Source organism: Scaptodrosophila lebanonensis, unplaced genomic scaffold, assembly GCF_003285725.1.
Source record: "Scaptodrosophila lebanonensis strain 11010-0011.00,11010-0021.00 unplaced genomic scaffold, SlebRS2 tig00000118-arrow-arrow-pilon, whole genome shotgun sequence".
Lineage (NCBI taxonomy): Eukaryota > Metazoa > Arthropoda > Insecta > Diptera > Drosophilidae > Scaptodrosophila > Scaptodrosophila lebanonensis.
Genome location: NW_022060578.1, coordinates 2,136,585 through 2,147,988, shown reverse-complemented (window position 1 = coordinate 2,147,988; position 11,404 = coordinate 2,136,585). Strand labels below are relative to the sequence as shown.

At 39.9% G+C, this 11,404-nt stretch overlaps 1 protein-coding gene across 1 annotated transcript in view; it reads right to left on the bottom strand.

Moving 5' to 3' along the window:
- LOC115628457 (semaphorin-1A) overlaps positions 1 to 11,404 on the bottom strand; it is a 182,127-nt gene that overhangs the window by 98,979 nt on the left and 71,744 nt on the right. The window lies entirely within an intron of this gene.

The window sequence follows — 11,404 nt, the reverse complement described above, 5'->3', positions numbered from 1 at the left end:
AACTCAAATGTTAAATGTGTGCCTCATAAATGTTCGCCTCATAACCCATACACATCGTTCTGATCGCCCGTTCGACTACAATGCCCAGTTGCCAGAGTCGCTACGCACATATCGCATATCGATTGCAATGCAAATGAAATTATAAGTGCGCCCGCTGTTCTCTTTGATGTCGGGCGACGTTTGGCAATCGCTTGAACCGAACACCAAACCCAATCACACGACTTAGGGACCGGCCCAGCACATTGCCGCCCTGTTATCTGAGCCGTTGCTGTTGCTGATGTGGCAAGCTGATTTGCAACGATAATTTGCCACGGCCAATTACATAAGGTAGGTATCACATTTGCATTTGCATTTGCATTTACTTTGCCATCGAATGCTTGCCATAATGTAGGCTTTGTTCGCCATGGATTGACGGATTATTTGATTCAGCCTAGTACTGATTATAGGCCGATCGAATTTCAAGTGTTTGCTGATGGTCCGACACTAACTAAACGATATGGTGTCTGGCCCTTTACTGACTAAAGTCGCACTTTGAATATTTTTGGACTAGATGATCATGCATTTAAGTTGATTTACAAGGCAGAGTCTCAAATCATCAACAAAACATTTCTAAAATGGCAATCCTTATATGCCAAAGCAAACCTAACTTCCAGCATTATTTGCCATGCGAATGGAACTTGCTCTTCTGCAGCATTTTCTTTCAATAACCAATCACTTGTCTAAGAAAATGAAACAGTGTCGCGCATTTGTAGAGCTTTGAGTTTGACTAAACCTGATATATATACTGTGAATATATTTTTCTTCTGAACAACATTTTATAAGTATGCTTAAAAAATGATTCATACTTGTATGTATTTGGTTTAAAGACCTGTGCCAGCAAGCGGGCAATATTTTATGCTATACTTTTTGCTCCAGTCTTTAGGGCAAAAGCCAAGGCAACTACAACGACGACGAGGACGAAGACGAGGACGACGACGCTAATCAGACGTTGCTCGTCAGCGCTCAGACACTCAGCTCAGCTCAGCTTAGTCAGCTATCTAGTCAGGCATCGTTGCAGGCAGCTAGTTGAGCATTTACTCGGCGTTGTGTCTACAATTTATTTCAGTCATTTTAATTGATTTCGTCGTCTTTCACTTGTGCAGAGGCGCCACAGAGTCCAAGCTAAGACGGAACGTCTTGTTATTTGTAACAATTAATATCCAATATCTGGCGCTGCTATCATTATTTTTTCTCTTTTTCCCTTGCACTAGTTGTTGTTGTTGTTGTTCAACTGTCTGAAGGGATATTTCGCTTTAACTACAAAAAACTGATGATATCAATGGACAACTACAGCGGCAGCAACAACATTAACAACAAGGGCATCAAAGGCAGCCTAAGTAGAAAGGAGTCAAACGAGCGTACACTCACAAAAAAAAGAAGGAAAAACTAAGAAAAACTGTGCTTGGTTGGGCTCGTGGGTGCTGGGCCAGGCCATTGATGCTGCATTTGACAGACCATTTATCATCGCACTAATTGTGTATCATTAAAAAAAGAAGCGGCAGGACTGGCAACAGCGGGAGAGGAGCAGAGCCAAGCGCAGCAAGGAGGCGGCTGCCGATGTTAATTCAAAGGAAAAACAGCTAGAGCCAAAGCCAGAGCCACAGCCACAGCCACATTGGTTTGAGAGTCGACGCCTTGTATATCGATGGGCACATGACAATGGCAGCAGCGCCAACAACGTTGACAGCCAAGCGACAACGACAACAACAAAAACAACAACAACAAGTACAGCCATGACAGTGATAGAAATCTGTGGCAAGCAGATTAAACGTGTTCCCAGTAAGTTGGTGGGTCGCTGAAAAGCCACTGCTGCCGCGGGAGGAATAAAGAGAGAAAGTTGCCTTTGTCAGCAGCAGCGGTTGTAGGAAAAGTCAGGCAGATTATCACCATTTTCCACCCACAGCCAAAACAAGCAAAAGGGTGTACAGTGGACTCAAAAATGCGAATGCTGAACTAATATCATAAGATATGTCTGTCCATTTATAATACTAGAGATGTTCGAATAAATACTGCAATCCAAGAAATCATTTTACATTTGTATTGAAGAGAGGTGGTGGTTCAAATAGACAGATAAATCAGACTTAGGCGAGATGTACGAGCAAGTTACATACAAGTAAATATCTATTTTCCCGATTGTAATATTTGCAGCTATAAATGCGATTTCATGAATATTGTTAAATGGAAACAGTTCGGAATTATAGGAGTTGAGAACAGCGATTAGAACTCCACCACCAGAGTTGGACGGTCCCTTCTATATGTAATGAACTTATTAACGAGATTTTCTTGATCAAAAACAGTATTATTAAGCCAGGTTTCAGTTAATACAATGACGTCGGATTCAAAAGAGGCACTATTCATGTAAAATGTACTTAGTTTTCCCAAAAGACTTCGGACGTTTTGGTAGTGTATAGAAGGGCATGTTAGTTTTTTGGCCTAAAGTTGGGAGTTCAATCCTTTGAAATTCTTTTTTAAACTTAATTGTTCTACGGCTGTTGTTTTTTTATTTAAGAAGGTGACTGTTTTGGATCCTTTGACACTTCTACTATCCAATTAGCACGACTGCAACATGAGATGCTGGACCGGCAAATCCTCTATCTCATAAAAAGTAAAGAAATACCAGCCGCCTCGAGACGTACGACTCACAAAAGTTTCAGTCGAAAGAACCAGATTATTTAGATATGTTACTATACTAATCTGGCAGTCAGATAACAAAATATGTAACTAAGAATTTAGTTTTCAGATTGCACTGCAGGTACTTTCGCCAGGTAATTTCGATTAAGGATTTACGCTGGATGATTAGTCCCTGGTGAAAGATTGAGATTACAAATTGGTAAGAATATTGTAGTTTTAGTATTTCCTGATGAAAAAGAAAACGAATTCACTGGAACTCAATACTGGCAGATAAAACAGCAATTTCAATTCCACCTCTATCTAGAACGATTAAAATGCAAGCACAAAAAAACTGCACGGATTGTTTCCCGATTTATGTTTTATTAAGATTCCGAATTTAAATGGAATTGAAGGCAAAGAAGAAAATGAGTATAAGTTTATATTCTACTCTAAGCTTTCTAAGTTCAAATTTCAGTCATCCATTTAGACGTATAGCCCACGGTATTTTGACGGCAACGACTTCGAACTAATGAGAAACGTGCGCCATGAATTGCGATAAATGGTTAACACAGCGGAATCGTTGATAGTCCATCGCCATCGTCGTCGTCGTCATCGTCATCGCTTCTGGTTCAGCCTGCGCCGTCAACGCACAAATACATAATAATAATAATAATAAAAATTCAATGCCTCCCCCTGGCAATGATGATGGATTACTCCGTCAACTCTCTCCGGCTCGGCGCTGGGGTGGTTGGGGGGAAATAGGCAATGCACATTGTGTGCCTGATGAAAATGTTAATGTCGTTGCCAATCACTTTATTAATCCGAGCAGCGCGGGCAAGTTTGATTTTGTCCGACCGGCCCCATGGCGGAAAATCGAAAACAATTAAGCGCGGCTTTCCACGAGTCCCGTGCTGATGAATCACTAAATTACATTGCGAATCTGCAATTGGGGCTAGCAAGTTGTCACGTAATACTTACTAATTAATATTGATAATTCAGCCCCCTTTCCTACGGCATGTAATGAGCTGGAACTTCCTCATTATACGAGTATCCTAGTTTCTGCTTAGCCAATGACTTTTTGATAGCAAACTCGCAAAAAAAAGAAGCCAGCATGGAAATTTGTTTTGCCAGCTTTTGCTCAACGCGTTAATACGAGTATCTGGAGCGCAAAACTAAATGATAATTGAATCTATGGAGTCAAAGATATTATTCTGAAAATGAAGTTTTGATGAGCACTGACGCCCCCGTTTTTGTGTGGTACGTGAAAGTTGATTTTGCTAATTCATGGCTTAGCATAATTATTCCCTAAATGTCTGAATAATAGTGGAATTCTTAATCTTTCAATCAGGAGGTTAAAGATAACAGTTTAGCAAAAAATAAATGGACTGAGGCCTCAGACGTGGTGATACACATTTGGACCACAAATCTCTTCTCATTACAAGCAACAAACCTGAACCTTGTTCGGAAATAAGTTTTGTGATCCACGTTTGAGAAAGGTTTTCATTTTAATATTAAATCAATGGGTCCTACAAAAATAGGATCTGATCTAAGTTATGTGATCCACGTTTGAGAAAGGTTTTAATTTTAATATTAAATCAATGGGTGCTACAGAAATAGCAATGATAGAAATAGAAATGATGTCTGCAAAAAAATATAAGGAAGAAAAGCTATTTAGGCTATTTATAATCATGTATATATGATTAGCTGCTCCAAATCGGCAAGACCGGCCATGTTGGATCTTTATGAGATAGCTTTCCTAAGAGTTCTGTAAATTAGAAAAAGTCTGAAAATCCGTTTTGATTATTAAGATATCGAAAACGAATTGATTTTGGCATGAATGATGGTGTCTGAAGCATCAGTGTCAGTTCTGAATGCAAAACAGGTGGAAAAAACGCTTTTGGGAAAGCATACTGGGGTACTGCAAGCTATTATGTACAAGTAAAGTTCGAGAGCCATTACAATTTTGTTGTCGATTGTTTCGTCATAAAATCAATATGGAAATAGAGACAATGTCTTCAAATTGTGTATAATCTGTACAGCTTATAATCTACCAAAGACTTGTACACATTCCACCACATTTGTAAGCCAATTGGATGAGAGACATCAAGAATCCAGCCACGCCATAGATAACAAGTAATTAGTTATGTTTAAGTGTTCATAAAATGAATGTGGAGGACGAGGAGAGTTTCTCGTAATTACCTCCCGCGCTACCGACTCGAGTCGGACTAAGTGTCGCAAATTAAAAGGCCATACACGTATCTACATCCACACATACGCAGAAGTCTATGTGTGATGGCGTCTAGGAATCAAGCCACAAACAACACTTGACAGTCAAACAAACAGGACTCAAGTTAAACACGCTCGTAAAATGCCAAAACAAATGTATAAAGCACGCGTGGTCCGTATGCCAAATGCAATTCATGGCTTCCATCTCCGACTCCGTCTATGGCCAGGACTGGCCGAGTTTAATGCCTGACCACACATGGAGCCGAAGCCATGGATCCTTTGCATCCTTCTGTTTGTGTGTTGGCCATAAAAACGAGCAATAAAAACATGAAATGTGATGTGTCTGTGTGTCTGTGTGTGTGTCTCTGCAGTTGTTGTTGTTGTTGTGTTTTTGTTCCTGGTCCTTGTGAGCGATGCAAAACAATTTCAAAAAACTGATAACGAAGGGAAGTTACAAATATTTAATGAAATCAGCAGCGGCAGCAGGAACAACAACAATGAGGCAGAGCAAGCATAACAAAATGCAATTGTTGCATTATTAATTTATATTATGCGCAATTGCTGAAGGTCCGTCGCACACATGCGGTCTGGAGTCGTCAGTCCTCAGTCCTCAGTTCCCAGTTCTCAGTTCTCTTTGTTGTTGCTACTCGTACATCCCGCTCATGCGGAAAATCGTGAATGAAATGAATTGAAAGTACGGACAGAGGGGCCGAAGCGACGAGCAAGGGCGCACTAACTACGTCTACAAGATAAGCACGTGTAACGGTTGCGCAGCGGAATCGTAAAAAAAAGGGACACGGAAAGCGGGCGCACACAATAAAGGACAGTTCACAGAGCAGGAGCGAGGAGGGAGGAGGGAGAAAATAGAGAGAGAGAGGGATGGCCTGAACAATGCAAAAACGTAAGCAATTTGCCATCAACTTTTTCGTGCCCTCCTCCCCTCTCTCTCTCTCTCACTCTCATTCTCTATCTACCGCTTAGTCTCACTCTCACTTCAGCTCTACCGTGCTTTGTGCTCCACAGAGTGCTGTGCGCCTGGTGAAAGGTGAAAGAAATGTGGTGATAAAAACAACAATTGAACACAGTTATGATTGAAGTGGAAGTAAAACACAAAAGAGACAGCAACCAGCACACGTCGAAGCCATCTCAATGGGAAACTATGCACCAGGGGGTTGCGCTGGATGTGTGTGTGTGTGGGCGCTCATCCCGATTGCGGGTTTCAGAACAGAGCCGAGCAGCCACCAACTACCATCCACCATCACCATCACCACACCATCACCATCACCACCAGGAAGCACCCTTGAGATGCTGACGCTGGTTTTTGTGTAATTTGTATCGATCGATTTAGACGTTTTCCAACTGTACACGATGAGAAAAAGTAATCCGTGCATGGATTAGCCAAAATGGCTGTAATTTGAAGGTGGTAGGAAAGTATCAACATCTACATAGACTTATGCGTATCATGCGAGCAGTCGTTACAAACAATTGACTTTTGACTTTGTGGTTTCACATTTACGCAACTCCGCCTGATGAAAGCAACTGAAGGATGAAAGCGATATGACGAAGTGGAAGCAGGTGGCTGTAAATTAAGGGTATCGGCGCTTTTGTCTTTCCAGATAGGAATGGACCAGACAGCCAACCCATCAGCTTAGATATTACTTCGATTACGTGTTTGAATGAAATCCGATCCGATTCAAATGTCTATTTCAATTTTCCCAAGCCATATTCATTTTGTACTTTTTTACTTTTCCCCAAAGAGTTCTTAAAAATCGCGATTAAAATAAATAAATAGTAATATTTTGTTCAAAGCAGTAGTTGAAGTGTTTCCGATTTTCAACACATTTTATATGAAATTCTTGGCCTAGTATTGGAAAGATAAAGGACTTTCCACCGAATAAATCATTGACTAATTGAAGTTGCAAAAAATAAACCTGAAATTTCTGTTATTTCTAAAGTTGGAGTAAATGTAGGGTTGACGTTAGAGCTCTTTACCTCAGCACAGAGCTAGTGCTATCTAAAAGCTCCCGTAATCGAACTGTAAGGAAAACATAATTTATGTGGAGTTAATTCCGATTTTATGTTCATCGGTTACTATTTAAGTTTATTGTTATCGAAAGGGAAAATTCTACAAGTAACTGTAGTTGTGGATTTCAATATTAATTTCAGACTGTGTTAAGAAAATAAAAGTATTATGTGATAATGTGAAAATAAATATAATGTTAAGCCTTTGCTTGTTGCGTGAACAATTTATATTTTCAAATTAAACTTTTCTAAAATGATTTCGTATAAAATATTAAAAACCTGGAAAAAATGTTGAATCAGAGGTCCAACTTTTTTTTGGAAACCATCCACAAGCAACATCAAATTAGGCAACAATTAAATCTGTTTGGCCATGTATACTATTACAAAAGCCTTTGCAATACACAGATATGTATCGAAGTATTATTGATTTCAGCATCTGCTGGAACAAATAGCAGCACCTTTTATCGTATTTTCGGATTAATTTCGCGCAGTGCATGTGCACAGGAAATGTAACTTGCCAACAATTATGGCATGTAAGCCTCCCACGTAAATTGCCTCCGAGAATGTGTGTGTGAGGTTGCGATCGAACTAAGTACACACCCACCAAGAGCTTTTCGCCTTTGGCAGCTCTGCATTGGGGGCAGGGTTACTATCCCGTTTCAGGCTGCTGGCTGATTGACAGCTCCATGAACGCTCCCAAATGGGGTTGGCGTTTTCATTACGTAGTTGCTGCTGCCTTTCCTGATGTTATTGTTGTTTGCCAGAAGCTACAGTGCGTGCAAAAAGTGAGCATACAGTCGACTGCGTGATTAGTGCTTGTTTCCAAAATTAATCTTTTGTTTTGAAAGGAATTGAGTGACTTTCACGAACGATTGGTTTTATAGCGTTTCAAATTAATTCAGCAATGTAATCATAACTGTTTTCTTCATAAAGTATGCAGTTGCAGTTCGATCTTCCAATTTCTATTGCATTTCTATTTCTATTTGATGCCATTAAATAAAATTGATCGGGACTAAAAGAAAGGCCTTTTTGGCTGACAACATGGGTCGTAATATGTTAGAGCTTGAAACAAGCCTTAATAAGGATTTCATCTTCTGATTTTCTTTGATAGATTTTATAGAAACCGATCGGTCAGACGTTTTATACCTTCCACCACCGACTCAGTGATTCTCCGCCTTTTAGATTTTAATTATATTTTTTTATTATTTTATTATTTAGGTATTTTAATTTAATTTTACTGGCCGTTTGGGAAATAAAATCTCTAGATATTTTTTAATTTCTATAGGCTTTAGTTTTATTCAGTTTAATTTTTCTATTGTATAGATTTTCTTTCTATATTGAAAGATTTGCTTGTCAATGAGATAAATAAATAATTATCGGTCAGATTAGTCTTATTGCATTCCAGGTATAGTACTCAGACAGACAGTTTCTGGGTCAGTTTCATTTAGAGATGTTTGGCAATTTCGAGCACAGTGTGCCTAGAATTTCTGTCTGCCTAGATCAAGGCATAATTATTTCTCTGAGTGCTGCTGGAGGAGTGTGTGTGGATCGTTCGAGGGTTTACAGGCAAAGCGGCCAGTGTTTGCATTTCCAACCAGCAACCAAAGCAGCTAAATTGCGGTTTACTATTTCAATGACCGCACTCCATATAGCGTATATGTACATAGGACAGTGTGCGTACGTGTGTGTGGTTCCACTATGGCTGGTCGAAATAATTGTTATTGTTACTTGAGCGCTGACGTTGACTGTGTAGTGCAGTGTAGTGGGCTCCAAACACGTTCAACCACCTCGCAAAACATTATAACGTTCTGCGGTAATGTGATTAACATTCGCCAAAGCTCCCTAATGACCAGCCTGTCGACCCTGGCAGTGCGTGTGCATCGGACCATCGGCCGTTGAAGTTGAATTTGCAGTGGGGAATGCGTCCTGTGGAGGACGCAGGAGGTAGTTTGCAGTTGACCATAGTATGTGGAGCCGTAAGCAAGCAATAAGCAAAGTTATTAAACTTATATATGAGCATTGATTGGCGTTTGTGGCGTTTCAATCGAGCGAACAATAAGCAGCATGTAAGAATGTGTATGTGTTCTTCTGCATGCTTGTGCAACGCTTCGTATGCGTAATGTGCCTGCATGCACATTTCCATTAAAAATAATTTCACTTGAGTTTCGTGTGCAGTGCAAAATGGTCGAGTAATTGCAAATTAAAAATTGCTTATTAAAGTAGATTTAACAAACGCCGCCAGACATATACAGACACATACAGATACACACATTCACAGAAAATCACAATATCCTGGATGGTCGTAAATCGCAAGCAATTGCGTTTATACTTACGTCTGCATTGGCTGTGTATGCATGTATATATGTAAATGTGTGTGTGTGTGCGTGCGTGTGTGTGTGTATGTGTAAAGCGTATAATTTGCTTGCCTGCTAGCCGGCCATATAAAATGGCATGGCATTTTGTACGTAATGGCCATTAATTAAAGTTGTAACAATGGCATTTCTTATTAGCCATCGTATACTTTTATGCTCAGCTGGTGTGCTGCGATTACGATAGAAATCGACCATATGGCCATATTGTGTTCTGATGTTCTATAACTAATTCAATTGCTTACTCAAGCACTGGCAGCTTGTAAATTGTGTGTGTATGTTCGTGTATGGATGAATTGTTTTGGCCATTCATTGATTGTGAATTTCGCATTTGTGTCAAATTTATTTACATACCTGCAAAGAGAGAAGAGATGGGGAAAATTGTATTATAATTATATTGTCAATTAACTTACTCTCATGTATGGGAAGTGCAAAAGGGCAATAAAACACAATTGAGAATTCGGGCTTTTATGTTTCAAATATGTAACTACAATGCTTTAAGCTGATTTAGTACATTCGATATTCGATACTCGGCAGTGCAAGCTTAATAAATACACATTCAAGCACTTTGAATAAATATGATGAGTTGCTTTATGAACCCAACTAAGGAATATACTTATGAACTTTTAAAGACTGTCAATACCTCTATGTTTGGTTTCTTGGCCAAAAGTAACATGTGTTTTCCAAGTAGATCGCATTTCCGTAACGTTAGGAATGAACAATTACGGGCTGCCTAGCATTGAGCGGCCTTTTAAAAAATGTAGAGTATTATCTGAATCAGCGTTAGTGGGGGAGCTGTATAAGAAGAAACTCTGCCTATTTCGAGATCCTCACGTTCAAACAAATGGACAGACCGTCTTATAGCGATACAAATATATACATTTTGTTAGGCCTGCCCCGCTTTCTTCTATGGACAATTCTAACAGCCAGATTTTATTCAAAGCAGAGGTGTTGTTGAAAACGCCCTCTTTTAACAATCCACAAAGTAAAGCTGAGCTTTCCATTCATCTTTATTTCTTGATTTTTAATCTTATTTTTTATTATTAAACGTAGGCATAGCCTTTTCAATGGTCTGGCAGAAAGTAGTCATCTGGCCAGCAAACTCAGTAATCTGTCATTATATCTGCTGGTTTATCCTCCAATCTGCTTTCAACGGTATGTAGATTGAGGTGTCGGTGAAGGGTGGAGCCGCACATACCAGGGGCAGTTTGTCATTTACCGTTCTTTAGTACCTGGATATGCTTTGATTTTTAGGTGATCCACCAGTGGTCTTAGATAGCTCTTTGTGCTCCTTCGAGTATAAGTTAGACTTTGACCGCATTTTGTGACCGTAGCTTATAGAGTCATTTTTATCAAGCCTACAAATGCTTAACGAATTTAATTTAAAAGAAAATATTTAAACGTGGTTTCCGCATAGCTCAGCATATTTACATCAAGCGTTGGGTTATTAAAGGTGCAGACCCCGCCTTTAAGCCTTTTCAATGTCTATGCACAGTGCAATTTTTTTCTTAAAGTTCAGCCGCACATTTTATCTTCAACACCATTCTGAAGTAAGCTCATCTGAAGCTTTAAGAATCTCAATCTCAAATTTAATACACTCACACACACAAAGCGTAAAGACCCCCCAAAAAAATTGCACTCAAAGACCCTGCTGTCAAATCAACGTATTGCGCCTCAAAGTATGCAATTTAAAATTTCGAGAAATATTCGTGCAACGCATCGTTGCGGGCGCCGCTGCTTAGATATAGTATAGCTGTGGTAGCTGCTGCTGCCAGCACTGGTACTTCAACTTCGACACGAACTGATTTATAAAGTTTACAAATGCGTGGCAAAAACCCCGGACTTGAGCTGACTGACTGACTGACTCACTTCGCTGTTTCGCTTGGCTTCACTTGCCTTGGCTTCGTTTGGCTGCCTGAAAAACGTATGCCACTTAACACGTACGCCGCATATTTTGCCACGCACTGGCAACACCACATCACCACACCCTTCCCCGCACCCGCACACATACGAGTTACTGGTAAGACCCTCATGACTTTTTGTCTGACTGTTTTTGTTTTACACTACAAAATTTTTGCTGATTTGGCAGTTTTTCACGAACGCGTTCGCACAGACCCCGCAGAGAAATTTATACGCCA